Source organism: Motacilla alba, chromosome Z, assembly GCF_015832195.1.
Source record: "Motacilla alba alba isolate MOTALB_02 chromosome Z, Motacilla_alba_V1.0_pri, whole genome shotgun sequence".
Taxonomy (NCBI): Eukaryota; Metazoa; Chordata; class Aves; order Passeriformes; family Motacillidae; genus Motacilla; species Motacilla alba.
Genome location: NC_052046.1, coordinates 26,904,750 through 26,924,916, shown reverse-complemented (window position 1 = coordinate 26,924,916; position 20,167 = coordinate 26,904,750).

Here is a 20,167-nt window from a genome sequence, read left to right as displayed (position 1 = left end):
TCACTAGAAAAATTTTCAACAGTGGTTCTGACAAATGAGAGGGTCTTGAAGAAACTCCCATCAGCAGACCATAAAGACTAAAGCACAAGCTATCACTAACATGCAGATGTTATCAGATGTGACTTCAGCACAAATATAGATCCCAATGGGAAGAGAAAACTGCAGATGTTTAATGGATTATTGTGGAAACTAATTGCAAAGTATTATGTCGGAACCCAGAATATCCCTTAGACATTTTTGGATGTTCCAGACCCAGGTCAGAAGCATCTGAGACCCTGGCATGTGGCCAGAGACCCCTGTGGCTTTGAATCTGACCCATGGAACAATGTACCAACCTTGCAGGAAGAACAAGAAGTCACAAAAGTTTAGGTATTGTAGTAGAAGTAGTCACAAAGTGAAAGGTAGGATTTTTGAGTGCTGTACAGGGGGGTTTTAAGCCTTGTACGCAGGGGTCCAAGTTTTGTACATGGGGGTAAGGAGTTCTAAGATGGAGGGATTTGGGTGTGCCCTGTCCTCCTTCTTTCTCCTTCCTAACCTCCATGTCTTTGGTGATGTTGGCACTCACAGATTGGTTTAGAGTAGAAAGTCACCATTCAATATAGGTAATAGGCATTGGGAAAGAAGTATAAACATGTAACACGTAATGTATGATATAAAAGATGGCACCAGCCCCCTGGGAGGTCAGTGTGCCTTTGTCTGAGCTGCTGAATGGGCCACAGCAGTTCAGGAAGAAAATCTTTTAGATAACCAACAATAAACTACCTTGAGGCCGGACGACTGAGGACTACTGAGACTTTCTTTGAAGGCATGGGTTGGAGCAGAGACTTTTCCATCTTTCGGGGTCACCCCAATCCGGGGGTCAGTCCCGACAGTATTATATTTTAATGATTTAAATTTTTCACAAAAGAGATATTCTATGTCTTCAGCCTCTATTGCCAACGGGTAAGTAAACAGTTCCTGTAAATAAAAGCAAATAACTTTTTCACTGTGCTAATTAAAGCTGTTAAATTTCTCAGCAGACTGATAGATAAATGTTTCCATCTCAAATTACTCTTTGAAACAAACAAACAAACAAATAAAAAGAAAAGCCCGGACACACTGTCTTCAAAGAACAAAATAAATAACATTATTCTGTTTTAAAAGAAGATAACAAGAAATCAGAATCTGTTCATAAAATGGCGACTTATTTTACCATCCAAAAAAAAAAAAAAGGAAAAAAAGAAAAACAAAAGTGAAAGACACAGTGACAAAATGAGTTTAGAAGATAAAAGTTAAGGCCAGTAATTTAAAGTCAACATTTCTTGCAAAGTACAAAAGACAGTAAGAAACCACTTGTACAAACTTTAGTCCTTGTAACTGTTTTATTTACTGAGCATGATTTCTGCGGATGGCTCTTTCCACAGCTTTCACCAGCCTCAGAAAGTTCTGGAAATGAGGGATTAAGGAAAACCTTTGTGGAAGGACTGTGAGCACCAGGCAATATTATGAGACCACAAGTTCTCTACAGCAATACAAATTCTCACATTCTTTTGGTGATTTTTCACTTCCACAGGCTTTACTTGCCATGTTTCAAAAATCTGAAAATCAAATGCTTTAGTAACATTCCTTGAAGTGAGGACTGCTTTTTTTTCTTCTTAATAAACAAAAAAAATTAGTTTCTTAATAAACTAAAAACCCCCAAACAAACCTAAATTAAATTTAAATTAACTAAGTAAATAATTGAAATAAAACAAAACAATAGTATAAAATAAAATATCTTTGGTGTTACTCCCTCACCAAGTGGCTTTCAATAGTCAATCAATTGGTGTTTTCTGCTCAGAGTGTAGAGCTATGTTTGAGATAGGTCAGTTTACTAGTGCCCTCTTCTGCTTTACCCTGGTCTCTGCTGCCCTCTCCTAACCTCTGCTCTCCCTCCAGCAGTGTCTGTTCTTCCACTCACTGATCCAGCAGGACCTTAGCCCCCTCAGGTCTCTCATGTCAAACAAGCACGCATCTACTACATTACATGGCCTGAAGGTGACTGCACAGGGAGAGAGGGGGAGAGAAGGGGCGGGAGTGAGGGGGATGGGGGGGGGGGGGGGGGTGGAAGAGAAAGAGAGAGAGAGAGAGAGAAGGAGAGAGAAGGAGTGAGTCCTTGGAAAGGCAGGATGGCATCCCTGAGCAAAAATACATCAATCACACCAGTCCAGCCATCTCAATTAACCCTTAGTTAAGTTGGGACCTTCTGGAGAAACTGAAAAGAATTTGAGGGAATAAGAGATTCTATCCGTCCACAAGGATTACCAATCTACATGTGGATCAAAGACAATTCCACATTTTACCCTAGTGATTAGCTGTAATTAAATAAAGTAAGTCTGTTTAAACTTCATTAATAGCAAGATATTTGCTACAGCAGAGTGAGCACAAATCATCCATTCTTAATTAAAAGATAATCCACAGGATGACCATAATCTTGTTCTAAAAGTACGTTCTTTCCCCTTGAAAGATTTCTTCATCAAATAAGGATAAATAACAGTTTCTCTCTGTTTAAGCTATGGAGGAATGGATGCTTCTTCCCATTCGCTTGAATAAGTGCTGAATGTGCCTGATGACACCACTTTCGCATGCTATTATCTAAAATGGTAGAATACCTCACTTCAGCAAAGTCTGACATAAATCTTTGAAAACAAAGAAATTGCATATGTATGAGCTGAAATGGATATGACAGTGTTGGCATAGTAATATTCCTGTCACTGGGGGTTTCAAACTTTTAAGGAGATGATATCAATGAATTCAGGCTGTAGCTGGTAGGAGAGGACAATATACTGCAGGACAAGTATTAATTACATACACCAAAACATATTAAAAAATCATACAATACAGTCTAAAATGTATCATGATACAGACCAGTGCTAAAAATCCCTGAGTCCTACTGCAGCTCCATTATGGGAGAATCAGTCCTAATCAGCAGCAAAAAGACATTTCCCTTTCTACTTCTACAGCCGTGGTAGTGGTGGGGCATGGACAACATATGTTTTCAATTGTCACGTAACAACCCAAATGTGTCCCCAAATGAACTCTGCCCAGTTGCATATGGTCTGAAATTGATCATTATATATGAAATGAGTATGATATGAGGATATTTAGTAGGGATTTTTTATTGTGTGATGCTAGAGCATGTAGAAGAAGATGTAAGAAAAAAAGTCAGTGTCTTCCAAGCAACAGCAAAGCTGAACATTTCCTATTTTATTCTGAGAAGAAGGGAAAAAAATGTGCAAAACCTCTTTATTTATGGTCATTTGACTTATCATATACACTGCTTACTCAGCTCTGCCCCTTGTGACAGGAATACCTGGACAAACTGCAGGAATTAGAGATCACAGACATGAAGATTACATTGTAAGATCTGTGGGGCAGTGACTGTCAGCTCAACAAGGTACCTTGACATCCTTTAATCCTTAAAAATAAGTGAAGAACATGAAAGCCTTCTACTTAATCAGCAGAAAAAAAATCATGCTAAAATCAAACCCAGGATCAAAACTCATGATGCAATCTGCATATAATTCTACAAGCAGCTTTTTTAATTTTTCATTTTAATTTTTAATGGAAAGGCTTCCTGGCAGTGACTATACAGCATGTACTTGTCCAGTGACATGCTGACCTTCAGACATAGTCTAGAAGGGCTGCTTAAAAGCTTTCACAGCTTTTACTTTTTAACTTTCTAGCTGTTTCTATTTCTTTTTCTTTTCTCCTTTCTTTTTCTCCCCCCAACTCTGCACTGTTTTGCACCTATGACAGGCTATGTTTTGAGCCCTGACACCTGACATTCAATAACCTCTCAGCAGTTGTGGACAAAGGCCTAAGAAAATTCGTCTTTCACAAACAGGCATGAAACTCCATATAGCTCCATATAAAAGCATCTCAAACATACTTGATGACAAGTCAGCTCTTTTAGGCTACTACAAGAAAGCACTAGTCACCTCCAAATATTTTTAAATTTTACCAATAAAATTCCAGAGAGGTGCTTAGGTCAGTGCTTTCAAGCAACAAGAAATACGTCTGTGCTTTGGTTTTGATTTAACTCTTTTATTACACGATTGCTATCTGTCATTTGCTGCATGTGTCAGCACTGTGTCTGAATTGCAAAGATGTCATGGATACCATGCAAAAAAGAAAGAATTTTGTACCCTGCAATGATAAGCAGCATCCCTTTGAAGAGAAAAAATTACATGTTGATAGATTATCTGGCAACTGCAAGGTACTTTGGGCCTTATAAAGACAAGAACAAGACTAGGAAATACAATTTACAACTCCAGTAAAAAACAAGAAAACATGGATTTGATGGTTAATGGATATTACAACCTCTCTCTGTTCATTTAAAGATTTCTGTTTCTCTTGTTCTAGAGAGGACTTCACTCTCAGCCTCTATGATGTCATCCGTAAATTATAAATATTAACCTTTTTTAATTCAACGTTAGTCTAATCAATGTATATCTATCTGATCTCTGAGAAATGACTGAGGTGAGCTTATAGAGATACAATTTCTACAGATCTAAATAATCTGGAGAGACAAAAAACTTGTTTGATTTTCCCATCTTTACTGATTAGTCTACTACATCATATTCCTTTTACCCACATGCTTTGTCTTCTCTTAGGAAAAGTGGGCCTTGGGGGCTAGCTGGGGTTGAGCACAAATATTCATCTCTAAAGGCCAAGTCACACCACTGACCACTTCAGGTCCTTCTGCCTTTTTAAATCAGGAGTAACATCAGGCGTCGTAGATGCACAGAAATTGAGTATGGCTCAGGAGTCAGTGTATGGAAACAATTATACTGCCTATCATGTCATTTAATAATTCAGATATATAGCAATTTGGGTTGACCACATAGCCTCTCACAAAGCAGTCAACATAAGACTTTGAAAGAGGACACTGGCCATCTTTACCCAGTGTCAGGCATAGGATGTGAAGAGATGGATGGAGCAAGCAGGCAGACAGGATAGGCATCTGCGCCCTTATGAACACCGGTATCTTCTCTATCCAGGACTGGCTTTCTTGATCCAGAACCTACCTCTGGACACTGCTGCTGGTAAGGGTCTTTTAGATGTGTGTCATGATCACTTTCAAGCTTTACTGCATAAATCATTCTGCTTGCAGTAGAGACACAAGTTGTACTGACATCCTATCTCTATGTCTTTTGTTATGACTTGTGGTTTCAAAAACAAGTCGTGGTAAACTGAGATTGGTGAGCTATCCCCAGCAACAACCCTGTAAGCACTGCTGGGTTGCACACATCTGTGGGTACAGCCCAGTCACTGGTGTATCCCAGTGGCATGTGGAATCAGCCACAAACACCTGGACTTTAGGAGTGGTGGCTCCTCTGGCTCCTGCACAGCTGATTGAAATAATAGAATAATTTCCCTTTCCATGGAACCACTTCATGTTCAGCTGCTGTGTGAGTGCTCCTTTCTTAGTTGTTTCTGCAAAACTTTCATTGAGTCTTTTAAAGATCTTATCATTTAAGACTCAGATTTCGAGTATCTGATAGTTCCTTTTGTTCTGCTTAAAGGGCAGCACCTGAAATGGTGCACAACTGCCAACTACAACCTTTGCCAGGTTTTAGTTTACGGTCTTTTGCAAGAATTGTAGTTTGATTTGACACTGCTTGTTTTGAGTAAATGCCAATAATTATGACCTCACATCATGCCAGGAGGAAAAGAGTTATCATTTGTGATGTTTTCTGGGTCCCCAGGACGATGGAAGGAAGGAAGGACTCTGACGCCATGGTCTTAGAAGGGTAATTTATTATATTATGATATATTATATTAAAGAATACTATACTAAAACTCTACTAAAGAATAGAGAAAGGATAGACAGAAGAATGATACAAAGAGTGATAAAGAAAACTTGTGACTCTCTCTTCCAGAGTACTGACACAGCTGGCTGTGATTGGTCATTAAGTAAAAACAATTCACATGAAACCAATCAAACAACCACCTGTTGGATAAACAATCTCCAGACCACATTCCACAGCAGCAAAACACAGGAGAAGCAAATGAGATAGTATTGTTTTCATTTTTCTCTTGGGCTTCTCAGCTTCCCAGGAGACGAAATCCTGGCGAAAGGATTTTTCAGAAACTATGACAGCGACAATCATATTTGTTGTATCATATCATAGCGGTTTAATTTTATCAGAAGGGGACAATCCTCATTTGACTTACCCTCAGTAGTAATACCTTTCAGTAATCCACTGAAGATCAATGTTTTTCTCCCCACTACCCTCTCTAAGGGTCAGTTAGACTTTCTTATGGAGAGAAATTTTCAACAAGTGTGGGTTACACCAGAAAACCTTTCAAGTCTGGTATGCTCAGGTCATACCAAGAGAAGAAAACTAGCAGTGGGGAGACAATTGATATCAGGTATAGCTGGGATTACCATGATTTTCTGCTGGGGATTTTGGCTTTGACCAAAAATAAATTCTCCTTTGTCCACCACCCGGATATTACCCCCACAAAAAAAACTTCCTCACTGCTTTTCAGTGTAATTCTGCCTGTGATGCCTAAATTAATGTTACAACCTACCCCTGAAGGCGAGGGCAAATCATGCTCTTGTTAATAGATCCTTGGTGTGGATTACAGCAAAATGACACTGTAAGTATATATACATAAATATTTATATGTTTGTGTGTGTATATATATATATATCTATATAAATATATATATGATTTATCTTACAGCAATTAAGTTGCAAAGGAAAGGAGCTATGTAGCTCTTTTGATTATTATTACAGGGAAGCAGCATTATAAAACATAAAAATAACACTTGAGAAAATATATAAGGGAAAAGTAAGAAAGAAAGGCTCAGAGTAGAATGATATCACCACCTGTGGACCCAGTGACGGGACTTGATTGTTGCAATTTTGATGTTTATGGGTGAATATCATGGTCTCAGTGGTGGTTGCAGTCTTGATCCATTGTGGGTGGGAAAAGCCTGTGAAACACAAAGTTCAATGGGTTAATATATGCTTAGGCTAAGTGGGAATGCTCAGGTACCTGCCCTGGGTGGGGAGTTTTACACTGTCTGATGTAACACTTGTGGATCATATGCAGGCCTCAGGCCCATGGAAGGCCTCAGATATGTGTCTAGGGGTGCTTTGGGGATCTTTGAGGATTTATGATCCCTTCTAAGACATGGCAGCCACCTCCACCTCTCATGTCTGTGTAGTGAGCCAATTATTCCCCATCAGAAGGGATGAATACCTTCAGATCTACATGTTAATGTCCCGGTACTTCTCCAGTGGGGTTTTCACACCTGAGCCAGTTATGCTCCATCAGAATGGATGAATAATGTCAATGTCCCTCTCCATGAGAGGGAAGGGTGTGGCTGGGTTTACAACTTGTTGTGGTGTGCGTTCAGTTTCATTTGTATTGTTCCCTTCATGTGTATTACTTCTCCCCAGTTTATAATGTTTTCCCCAGTTTGTAATCCCAAGCCTATGTTGATGGTTCAGCCCTGGTTTCCCCCTCTTCCTGAGTTGGTTCCCTCCAGTTCTGGGCAAGCTGCCAAGCCCTTGTCCCCACCCCGGTTCCCTTGACAACTGACCCACTTGTTACATTTTCCTCTCCTCCCGGGCCCTGTCCATCTCCCAAAACCCCGCCCACTCTTCCAGAAACTTCCCCCTTTCCCTGAGGGTGATTGGACGGGAATCCCGGGCCCCTCCCTAGTCCATGTCTCATTGGTTTCAGTCTATGTCAGTCAAGTGTCACCCCACTCTCTAGTTCTCCCCTATTGGTTAGTGTAATGTATCAATGTCTGTGTGCCACCCTCTTTATATACCGATGTTCTTTGTTCCTCTTGGTCTTCCCCCATGAACCCCCCCCAGGGACAATAACGTCTCTGGACTGCATTCACTTGTGGAGACCCTCTTTTCTCATAGCTTCATCCTCTCTTCGCCGCTCCCTGCACAGCTGCCACCGCCTGTCGAAGGCGCTGCCCTGACGCCCCGGCGCATCGGGGTAGTGCCCCCCGCTGCTGGCTGCTGCTGTGTTCCCAGCTAGCCGGTGCCGCCTCCTCCCCACTGCTGGGGGAGTAGAGGAACTTCGACTCAGCAGCACGGCAACAACTGAGTCAGTTTTGTAAGGGAGAATTTTGGGGTGATAAAAAGCATTATCCCACCTTTGCAGGATCTGCTTCTTTATTGGCCTCTTCCCTCATCTGGCTCAAAACACATCTTGAAGTCTCTGGTGGTGGGTGTGCACCCCTCTGCACATGGATGTGACCTTGCACTCACCAGCAAAGTACTCTGCTGCTTTGTAAATGGATGATTATTTGAGTAAATAGCCATTAATATTCCAATCTCTCACAAGGAACCATCACCAAGAAACAAAGACCAAAGCCCATTGAGACCAAGCAGAGGGACAGAGCACTGAGAAGACTGTTTCTCCTTTTAGTATCCTGTACAGGCCATATGAAAGGTAAAAACACAGGACTTAACATACAGCCTGCTGGAAAGTAATATGACAAAGGAAGGAAGGGAACTTGTTTGAACTCTAGAGGTCATGAAAAGCAGTAGAACCTAACAGACCATAGAGACATAGAAGTAAAAGTCATATCCTTAGGATATGTTGTGCTGGAGAATTATTGACCCTTGAAAGTAATAAAAAATCTTTTTAATAAAATAAAAATAAAACTGAAACAAGAATGAAACTGGAGATGAGTACACCTTGAAGGACAGAAACAGCAGAAGAAATTCATTCAGGTTTGCACATGTGGGATGCAAGGTGCAGTCATAATGACTTCTTTAGATGCTTTTCTTAATGGAGAATTGATGTTTGTTTGTTGTTTGGGCTTTTACTTTTTTTAAACTAGAGATATGAAGGATGGGGCACTGAACTTAAGCTAGCAATAGAATCTATTTCTGGTTGTTCATATATATTAATCTATCTATCTACTCATCTAGCTATATCTACATACAATATAGATATAAATATATTCCTGTACCAATACATATACATATATGTACACACTTACTGCTTTAACAATATGTGGGGTTGAGGTAATATATTTGGATACAATCTCTCTTCTGATACCTTAGTTACAGAATATTTTTACACAGTATATTATTAAATGTTTAGAATCGCCATTTACACCCCTCAAGCACTCAGGCATTCTCTCCCTAAATCATCAGATTTTGGAGGTATTATAGAAAGCATGAGTATAGAAAGCAACAGAAAGGGTTTTGGAGGAGGATGGTTCTGCAGTTCTGTAGGATGGGGGAGGACACTTTTTATGAAGGTGTGGTTATGGCAGAAAGGCACTGACTGGAAAAGTGGAGGATGAAATACTCAGAGGTGACACTAATAGGTAAAAAGGGGCAGAGGCATACCACTTTTGAAAAGAGGATTGGATATGGATGGCATGGAAAAGCATTTGGAAGTGAAGGAAACTGAGAAGCACAGACTGAACTGACAAGGGGAAACTGTGTTCTGCCATGTATGTCTGTCTTTCAAATATCTCAATAATTTACGTGGAAATTATTTATGAGGTTCAATAATGCGTTCAATAATTTACGAGGAAAAGATGAACTTTCCATTTCCACAGCTAAACTTTTCCCTTTCTGTCTCATCAAATGGCAAATCCCACTGTTCAGACAGTAGGGTATACAACTGAACAGTCGTTAGGTAAATACAGTACAAGTGTATTAACTAGCAGATATTCCTAATAGTGTATTGAATTTTCTCTCTTCTCTGGTTCTCAAAGTTGTAAAGTATATTGATAAGCTCCAGTCAACAATATAGGTTGCAAAAGTCTTCTTTCCTCCCCTCATTCCCCTCCCCTAAATAACTAAGCTTTTAGTCTAATTACTTATTTGCAGTCTCAGCAAGGCAGAGAGAAGAATTTTATCCACTTTGGCTTGTTTCTGAATACTAACTAGCCAGGTCAGTCAAGGCTCTCTAAAGAGTGAAAGTGCATGAGAGACACACTGCATTTGACATAGTCAGGAGGCAAAAGAAAGAGCAAAACAGAAGTCTATTCAGGACTGAATCCTCTCATATACTTACCCATCCCCCACCTCCTTTAAAAATAAAGAGAAAGGGGAAAACTCATGAATCCTCAGGCTGAATGCCTGAGGTTGTCAGAATAAAGGACAATGAGTGACAGCTGACTGTCAGCACAATTCTCAGAGTCTGAGTTATCACTTTTTCACATTGTTCAAATTGGGAAAAAAGCATGTGTGCTTAACAAGAAAGTACTGCAGAAGCGCTTTGTGAGGGGCTGTGCTCACACCAGCATCAAACAACCAAGGAAGCTGTTGTTCCACATGGATTTTTTTCCATGCTCTGTGAAATCTTCCCTACTGAACTCATTAAAAACTTTTCTCAGCATGTGGGCACTAAATGATGCCTTAGGACAACAGCAGTCATAAAACTTTTCTTTTAAGGAAATCCCAACAGGCACACCTAAAACGGAGCAACTTACATGTTCACAGCAGTTATGTACCTGTTGATTATTTGAATTAAAGCCCACATTGGTGAAGGCCAATCTTTAAATATTTCCTGAATGTTCTACTTGTTTAGGATCTCCTTGCAAGCTTATTCTTCTTTCTGCAGATTTGACTACACTTTCATCTTCACTGACTGCCTTAATTCTCCAGTCCTTGATGTTCCAGTGCATGATCAGCTTGTTTTTAAGTCATGTCTACCCACATTTGTTAGTGTTGAAACATTACTTTAGGCATTTACATCTCCATAAATCCATACAAATGATGCACAGATTTTCCTGCAAAAGGTCAAAAAAGCTAAAGTAGAGAAGATTTTAAGGTTATTTAAATAATGCTTTTTTAAAGTTGGCAGATATTTTACGGTTTATGTACTGCATGGTTTATGTACCAAAAAGAACTACTTGAGCAGTGCAACAGCTCATGACAGAGAGACCCTGGAATGACAGAGTTTTTTAGTAATTAAAATAGATCTGGCCTGTGTTCAAAGCATTAAGTGACTTAAACCATCTGGACTAGAGAGACATTGATTTTATTTTCAGCTTCAGGGTCTGTCAAGGTCTGTAGCAGGCGCAGGTCCTGCAAACCTGCCTTGGCGTTCAGAGGCCTAGGACAGGCAAGATGCTGAGTCATGATGACTGGACATTAGGAGCCCCTCTCCCACTCTCGGACCCTTGCTTATCTCTCTGTAAGGTCACTTTCCTTTAACTCTTACCATTGGACAATTCTCAATCCCCTCTTGCCCTGTATAAACCCCTGTTTCTGCCTGTCTCATCAGAGAAGAGCTGTCACTGAACCCCTTTGCAGAAAGAAGATAATAAAGGACGTCGCTGCAGAATATTTCACACAGCCTCTCTCCTCTCTTTCCTGGTCTTCCGAGTGCCTGCTGCATGCCCCAGCCGAGCCTAGCAAGCCCAAGAGCTGAAATCACTAATGAGCTGAGAATCACTAAAGCTGAATATCACTAAAGGCTTGCTAAGGTGCAGGCTGGAGGCGCTGCTAGAGCTTGGGCTGACTAGCCCACCTCAGAGTTCTGCTATCCGGCTTTGATGCAGCTCCTGGGTACACCCTGTAGCCCACCCTGTAGCATTAAAGGTCTGTGACAACTGGAAATATTACCAAGTGTCCAGGTCTTGCCGTCTAGCCATGAGGGCTGCTCTGTGGTGTGGTCGTCCCTGAGAGGGAGGATGTGGCCAAGAACCGGCCAGTGAGAGGGACAGAGATGTTGGTCTGTATCTCCTGGTTCAATGGTTCCTGTAGTTCCTGTAGTTCAATGGTTCCTGCTAGCAGAACACCATTGTGGGAGAGCTCAAACTGGTGGTACCACTCCAGCAGGTGTCACTGTGCATTATGAATCCTTGGAGAGAAACAAAGAAAGGAGAGTTGGAGTTTAAGTGAAATACAGCAAAGAAAATAGGAAGTAGTTAATTCACAGACTTTGTGTTTGTGTTTTTTGTTGGTTTTATTTTTTCCCAGCTAAGAGGAAGAGATTTCTGTAGCCAGCAGATGTGATACCTAAAGAGGTTCCAGACCGCATAAAACTAGTAAAATAAGCACCTACAAACAGAGGAAGTTTGTAGATAGGTTTTAGAAAAACTTTTTTATCTGTCTCTGTAATCTAGGATATGGAATAAAGGCTGGGTTTTCAGGAAAGGGAACAGGACTCATGCAAAACTCTTGCCACTTTTCTCAGAACATGAACTTAGACCTGAACTTGAACTGAACTTTTGCTTCAGTGTCTATGCTGATATCACCATTTGCTGATCTCTGTATATATAAATATTAAGAGTAGAAATGCTCCTTTGCTAGAAAGAATCCCATCTTCTAAAATAAACCCACCTACAACTACAAAAATTGAGCTTATTTTTAAAGATAGTGCCTAATCTTGCTTGATTTGCAATGATTTGCAAACATTTTTTGATGCTTTTATTGTGTGGAAGGCATGGAGAGGTGACTTTCCCACGGGCAGCCTCATCATATTACCCAAATTTCTCACAAACATTCTGTCAGTTCATGTGGATCACTAGTCATAAGAGGTACTCTCCAGATGTCACATAGAATAATTATGGGAAAGAGAGAAGTAAATGGACCAATATTTCCAATGCAAAACCAAGCAACTTAGTTTTGGGCTTTAGGAACTTCCAAATCTAATTAAAACACAGGCTATTTTTTTTCTGGCCCTTTAATAAAGACATGACATTTCACAAGAGCTGTTGCCACAGTCTTCCATTTTCGGGAACTTTCTCCCTTTATAATTTATTTTGGAATAATGGAATGCCTACTGACAGTAGAAAACATTGTGTGTTGCAGGAGAAAGAGATGTATCAGAAATTAATACACAAAGAAACAGAAATATGAACTGGATGAATAATCACATGGAATGAAATAAAATTTATCATCCCTCTACAAGTTCTATGCAGGCAAAAGAAGATCAGTCTCCCATGTTTAAATCTTTACATTCACAGGGTGCAAAATAATTTTGCTGCAAAATAATTTTACCTTCCAATTACAGCATGAAACTTGGCTAGCTAATTTAGATGTCTAGATTCCCTTAATAGCTCTCTGGTCATTAGATAGCCTTTCCCAATAACTAAGGTAACTAATTTAATTTTAAATGGCCTTTTGCTGAAGACTGTCTATTCCCTTTGACTGATTGAATTTAACCACCTGTACAGAGATGGAAGTTATAAACTGAATTTCTTGCCTATTTTCAGGACTAAAATGGGACAATGTAAATTTCTGCTTCCATGTTTTAAAATTACTCATTCTCCTAAAATTTTCAGGTCAAGGTGACCCAAGAGTTATGCTGCTTCTGGTATTTCCTATAGAGCCCGGAGTCCTCATCTTAACAGAAACTTTGCTCACCTTCTTAAGAGATGAAGCAATGGAGATAAAGCCTTGGAGGTACAGGGGTTTAGTATATCACTCTACTATGAGAACTACTATGTGTTTGAAGACAAAATACACAGACCTCATAATCCATATGTAACATACAGTACTTTACAGAGCTGTTTTCAGTGTGTATCCCCTCATAGCATGCACACACCCACTGACAGTTGTTGTCTATAACCTCAAGAAACTTTCTTGTTCTCTGCCTGCTTTCAGATGAAGGTACTCATGACCACATTCATGGTGTTACACACAATTTTCAGTCCTCTTAACCAGAGTATAGTGGTTGTGTGTGTTCCTATCTTCTTGAAGTGTTACCTGTTTTTCATGGCTACCCTGATGATAAACATGCAATCATAAGAAATTTCTGACAAAGTATCTTAACCAATGAGATTTGTTCAGTTATGTGGTTTGGTGCCATTCTGTTTGGGTTTTTTTGCTCTCCCCAGAATTGATGGGAGATGTATGGGAAACAATAGGGTGAAATCTCACTTTGTGAAATCTCGATTCTGGCTTGCCTTGTCCTTTGTAACTTTTGTCTTCTCTTTCTGGTTCACTGGAAGGATTTATCAGCTCCAAGAACTGACTGCTTCACTACTGGAATGAGACTACATCCTGCCACTCTGCAAGCTGATAGAAGATGTATGGAAGAAATTTGGAATACAACATTTTAAGATTTAGAAAACTGATCTCCTGAGGTACTGTCTGGGGAGAATGTCTGAAAAAGTCTCTGGATGTAGGTAGGCTTCTTGCCATTTCTTTCCTCTGATTAGTTCAGATATTTGGCTATCAAGATATATTTCTTGTTTCAGGTAAATTTCCAGATTGCTGTAGGCACAATCATCATCCGGGTCAAACCCCCGTTTCTTCAAGACTTACTGTCTAATAAACTTCAGAACAGAATTAGACCTTCCAGAGATACAAGATTGAACTTCTGCTGAGCAGAGAATTTTTTTAAGTTGTACTTAATCACTGGAGAGTGGGAGAAACATCCTGTCAATCCTTGAAACATCTATTTCTGGGATATTTAGAGTGAGTGGTCATAGTCTTACACCTCTAAAACTTATTTTCTGTTTAGAAAATCAACTTCCCAAGAGACAGATGCAGAAGCTTAGATAGAGAAGGGTAATCAGGGGGAGCTAGGCTCCCAAATGCCACTGTGGAAAAAATCCTGTTGATAGTTGTATTACTTGTCATCCCCTACTTCCTAAAGTACATGCTGTTATAGTCTCTTCATGCTTTGAAACATTTTTAAGTTTACTCTCATTTTTTAATCTAAGCAGAGTGACCAAAGAACAGAGAAGACAAACCAATAAAGACAAGGCAGCCTTTGGATCAGTGGACATCAATGGGTGCAAACTATTTCAGAATTGATACAGATTTCCTTTTGGACTAGAGAATGTAATGACTCTCAAGATGTGCAGAATTCCCTTTTTTATACGCCACTACTGGAGTGGAAAACTGTCCATGTATCTCACAGATGATATCAGACCTTATAGGACACACATGGGAACAACATGGGAACATGGCCCTGGTAAAGGTGTAAATTCTCTGAGTATCAACTTACAAACAGGCTCCAGAAAAAGAGTACAGATAAAGACAGGCGAACCCAGGGAAAATGCAGCGCTGTAGACCATATATGAAAAAAGTGAATCTTCTTAATACAGTTTTGGTTTAGTTGGTTGGTATAAAATTACACTTCATGAGCTTTTGTATTTGAATAACCTAAGTGAGGATAAGCATCCAATAAAATTAATATGATGAATAACTACAATTTTATTCATCTAATGAGAAGAAATAGATAAGGAGAAACACAGATTCTGATACTTCCAAAAATATTTCCTGATTATATAAATATTTTTTAGAGGCATCACTGAAAGAGAAGGCTGGTTTTGCTATGGCAGCACCACACCTAAATTTTTTCAATCTTGGCTTCTCACAAAAAAAAAAAAAAAAAAAAAAAAAAAAAAAAAAAAAAAAAAAAAAAAAAAAAGAAGCATATGTTGATTATCTTTTACTACATCTAGCATCTTGGCTGAAAATATTGATAACCTACCTCTGTTAAATGGATGGTGTCATACTTATGTTCCAGCTGGACAGGAAGATCCACAAGTACCTCTGTTACTTAGATGTAACATAAAATATGTTGAGGTCAGTTTATGTTTTGGGTTTCTTTGTGGGTTTTTTTTTCCTTTTTTTTTTCTGTTTATTTATTTATTTTAAGTTAGTTTGCTTGTTTAGTCAGTTAAAATTTTACAACAGAGATGTGAGATGCACTCTTCTACCAAGTAGGAAGTTTTCTACGCTTTTCTATTAAAATGGAGTATCACCAGAGAGGAATTTTTGGATTCATGTTTGTTAATAAAGCACAACGTTTTTTTCTCTTTTGTTACTTCCAAGTAATTAGAATAGTCTGAAGATAAACCTTGATATGGTCTGTGCAGCAAGAACCAGGAAAGTATTCCAGGAAATGGAAGCATATAGGCAGGTATCCTTAGTGGAAAATGGAGATTACCCATGAATCGAATCCAAATGGTAGAATTAAAAAAAATCCTACAAAAGAAAATGGAAGATTTTAATTTTCTCTGCTTCCATACAAAGGAAAAAAATCTGAATGACAACTGACATTACCCAATTACATTAAAAAAAAAGAAAATTTAGATCTGATTGACAACTTTTACATTGCCTCAGAAGAGGCATAGAAAAGTCTGAAGTCTTTGCTTCTTAAGGGTAAAATAAAGAGACATAATTCCTAAGCATCAGGGTACCTGGATGGCAGACAGGACAAAAAAGTGGTTGTCAGAGAACCCCACAGAGGCAAGTGGGCCCCAGTATGTTGTGACTGGCCAAAGATGGTTGTTCTTGTTACAACACAAGATTTAGAAGGTGCCAGTCTTTCTTCTTGAGTGGAACAAAACATTTTGATGTCCCGATTTATAATTTATAATAGATATGTTTTGAATATCTTTACTTTTTTTTTTCTCCACAGAATTTTTATTTTTGGTTTGTGATATAATTGAAAAAAAAAGCAGTTATTTTTACCTATGCTTGGGGACTAAATTCAGGACTAGTTTTAATGTGACTCAAAGTTGTTCTTTTTGGGGTAAATTTTACTGGGGAATGCCAAGACCACTTTTCCCGGGGACTTGTGTTTTTACTCAAGTGAATAACAGTGAAAGTGGATTATGAGGTTAAATGAGAAGACCACACTGAGAGAAGTCCAAGGCAGTTGATCACAAAATGAGGCTAATTGGAGTAAGATCTCTACAAGAAGTGATGATTTTTGCCATTTAGTGCCAAAAATATTTTTCCTCTTCTGGCATAAAGTTAAAGTTGCTCTTTAGGTAAACTTGTAAGCTTGAAGAGCCAAGCTTTTCTTCTTTTTTTTTTTTTTTTTTTTTTTTGGTTAGTGAACAGAATGCATGATTTTGAAATCAACTTACAATTACGTTATTAATTTTTGCATATCAATTTGTCATCTACTGGAGCAGACTAAGAGCATCAAGCTCATTTTCTGTGTTTGCTAAACAGCTGTTAGGTGGTAGCATCAGGCAACTTCAGGCTACATTAGAAACATCAGGCTAGATGTGAAAGACTCATATTTTATCAATACTTTGGGTGATCCATGCCTGCTGTTTTGCTTCCCATCATGTCCCTTTTAAGAAATATATTTTTCATTGCCATATTCTGGGAAGGACCATTGTAAAAACCAACCGTTTTGTTTTCATGAGAAAAAGTCCAGTTATATTTTGTCAGGTGTCTGATGTGGTAGTGGCACGCCAGTACTGTCCTTCCTCCCCACTACTAGAAATGACAGCCTTGAATTCTCTTTAGATAATATGTAGCATTTCTCTGGAAGTGTCCAAAGAATTCATTACATATTATTTTGAAAGCCTTTTTTAACCAATATTTTACAATTTGTGTCAAAGGTCAAGTAAAGATATATAGATTTTTTTTGAACTCACAAAGAAAGGTCTATGAGTCTTACTTGATGCTTCTATGTAAACCATCATAACAATATACTACTTTGTAGTGTGTTCAGTCCTTGAAGAATTATGACACTTCAATCCGTCCTCCCTCTACAATTACACATAAACTATATGCATGCTTTTGTGGTATTTTTTACATATATATATATATATATATATATATATATATAATATATATGAGAAAGAAACTTTTTATTTGGGGAAGAAAACGTTATTACCCTGAATGTGGAAAATAAGCAGTAGAAGATGAAAAATAAATTCAAAACAGTGGAAATGAAAAAGTTAAATAGATATTTACCTCTACATTCCTTTCCTTTCAATTTAAAATCAATGCACTCACAGAAAAACCTATGCCAGCTGGGGTGCCTAGTAAGTCATATGAACTGCTGCTCTGGTTCCCTGCTGGTTTATGATCCTAGCTTTTCAATGCAGAGCTGCTATTCTGACTTCAGTACTTGTCTTGTGTTGTCTTTGGGTGTTTAATACTTAGAGCACAGCACTTTCATTGTGGGTAGCCCAGTTTTAAACATTCTGTCCATTTATCTGAGCCCTCTGTAAATGTCTGAAGGAGACCAGCTGAGTGCTCAAATTGAGTGACCTAGATAACATTTCTTAATTTTCTTCTGCTTCTCATCATCTTCAGACGTTGTTTTGTAAACAACATTGCTTTAACTCAACCTTGAAAGGGTATGTGTTCAGCAAAGACTGCATTATCAAAAGATTTGTTTTATCCCCTGTTTAAAGTGGAATACATACTGTCTCTTAAAATATTGTCTTTAATTTGCTGTCAAAATGTAAAAGTATTCATTATTAATCAGTACTAACTTTTTTATTCCTGAAAAAAATGTATAGCCCATTTCAAAAGGATTCTCTAGATTGTTTGAATTTAAAAATCTTTTATTATATACTGGGAATCTGAATCATATAAATTCCCAAACACTCCTATTTCTGGAACCTCCCACTCAAGAAATCAGTTTTCTTCACGCTAAGTATTTTCCCAAAGAAAGATCATATGAAGAATGTCTGTTTTCAACCTTCAGAAGGATATGAATAAGAAGAAATTATTCTGAGTATTTTCAGTAACTTTGCAATTGAAAAATTGATATTCTCCAAAATATGCATATTTTACGAGCTAAAGTATGTGTTTGTTTGAGAGATTTACTTTATCATTGCCCACTCTTTCAATAACTCACTATCTGTATGACCACAAGCAACAATACAGACTAAGCATTGAAAGGATGAGTATGCTTTGGGTAATCTAATGCTTGACTATGAATGATGCATAAGAATAGTAAGAAATACTTGTTTAGAACCAGTGACAGCACTAATGCAAAGCATAAAAGACCAGTATAAAATCTAAGAAGGTTTAGACTTGGTGAAGTCTTTGGTGGGAAACCAGGGCCTTGTTTCATGTACACAATGCTGTGGAGAAAAAAAGTAACTTGTAATCCTGTAGAATAAATGAATGTATATCTTTTTTTCTCTCTTATTTCTGACTAGTTTCGAAGCAACATAAGATCATCTTCCTTCTAAGGTTTTTATTCTTTGAATTTCTGGCTGTACTCAGAACATAGCAACACAGCATAAAAAGCACTAAGAACAATAAACTGCAACATCAAATAGACATTTTGGATCTTTAAAAAGTTACAATTAGTTTCTGGAAATGTTAGGGAAAATCACATGTAGTTTTTCGCTACCTACTCGCACAATTCTTCACATGGGCTAATTCAAATTAGGCAGCAAAACAGCTCAGTTTACCCATGCTATCTGGCTCCCATTTGTACTGGACTCTGTTTACTTCTGCTCTGGATGGGAAAGAAGAGCATGACACTCCAAATGCCCAATGTCTCTACCCTGTAAAAAAACTACAACAGTATCTAATACTGAGCTTTCATCTAGCTGTCAGGCTCAACCATTATTTTTAATTGTGCTGAGTTGGAGGAATTGTTATACATCCAGTTTTACATCTTGCTCCGCACTATTGCCTTATTTACAAAATGCTGTAGACATAATTGAGTGGGGCATATTGTAAGAAATATGGAATTTATTGCAACATATAGCAAAAATGGCGATAAATTATGCAGGTGTGGAAGGTCAACATATGGAAAATTGACCTCAAGTATTCATAGGTATGTGAAGAGAGCAAGTAACATGTAATTTTCCAATTTTGCCATTAGGGCATAGAGCCCTTCACTCATTCAAAAAAGGAGTGCAGGTAGCTGTGGGGTTTCACTCCCGGATTGGGGTGACCCCAAAAGATGGAAAAGTCCCTCCTCCAACCCGTGCCTTCAATGCAAGACTCAGTAGTCTTCTGTTGTCTGGCCTCAAGGTAGTTTATTGTTGTTTATCTAAAAGATTCTTCTCCTGAACTGCTGTGGCCCATTCAGCAGCTCAGACAAAGGCACACTGCCCTCCCAGGGGGCTGGTGCCATCTTTTATATCATATATTATGTACTACATGTTTATACTTTTCCCCCAATGCCTACTATCTATATTGAATAGTGACTTTCTACTCTAAACCAATCTGTGAGTGCCAACGTCACCAAAGACATGGAGGCTAGGAAGGAGAAAGAAAGAGGACAGGGCACACCCACATCCCTCCATCTTAGAACTCCTTACCCCCATGTACAAAACTTGGACCCCTGCGTACAAGGCTTAAAACCCCCCTGTACAGCACTCAAAAATCCTTCCTTTCACTTCGTGATTACTTCTACTATGCTATCTAAACTTGTGTGTGTGTGGCTTGTAATTCTTCATACAGAGTTAGTAATTTGCTCCATGGGCTAAGATTGAAACCCCAAGAGTGTCTTTGGCT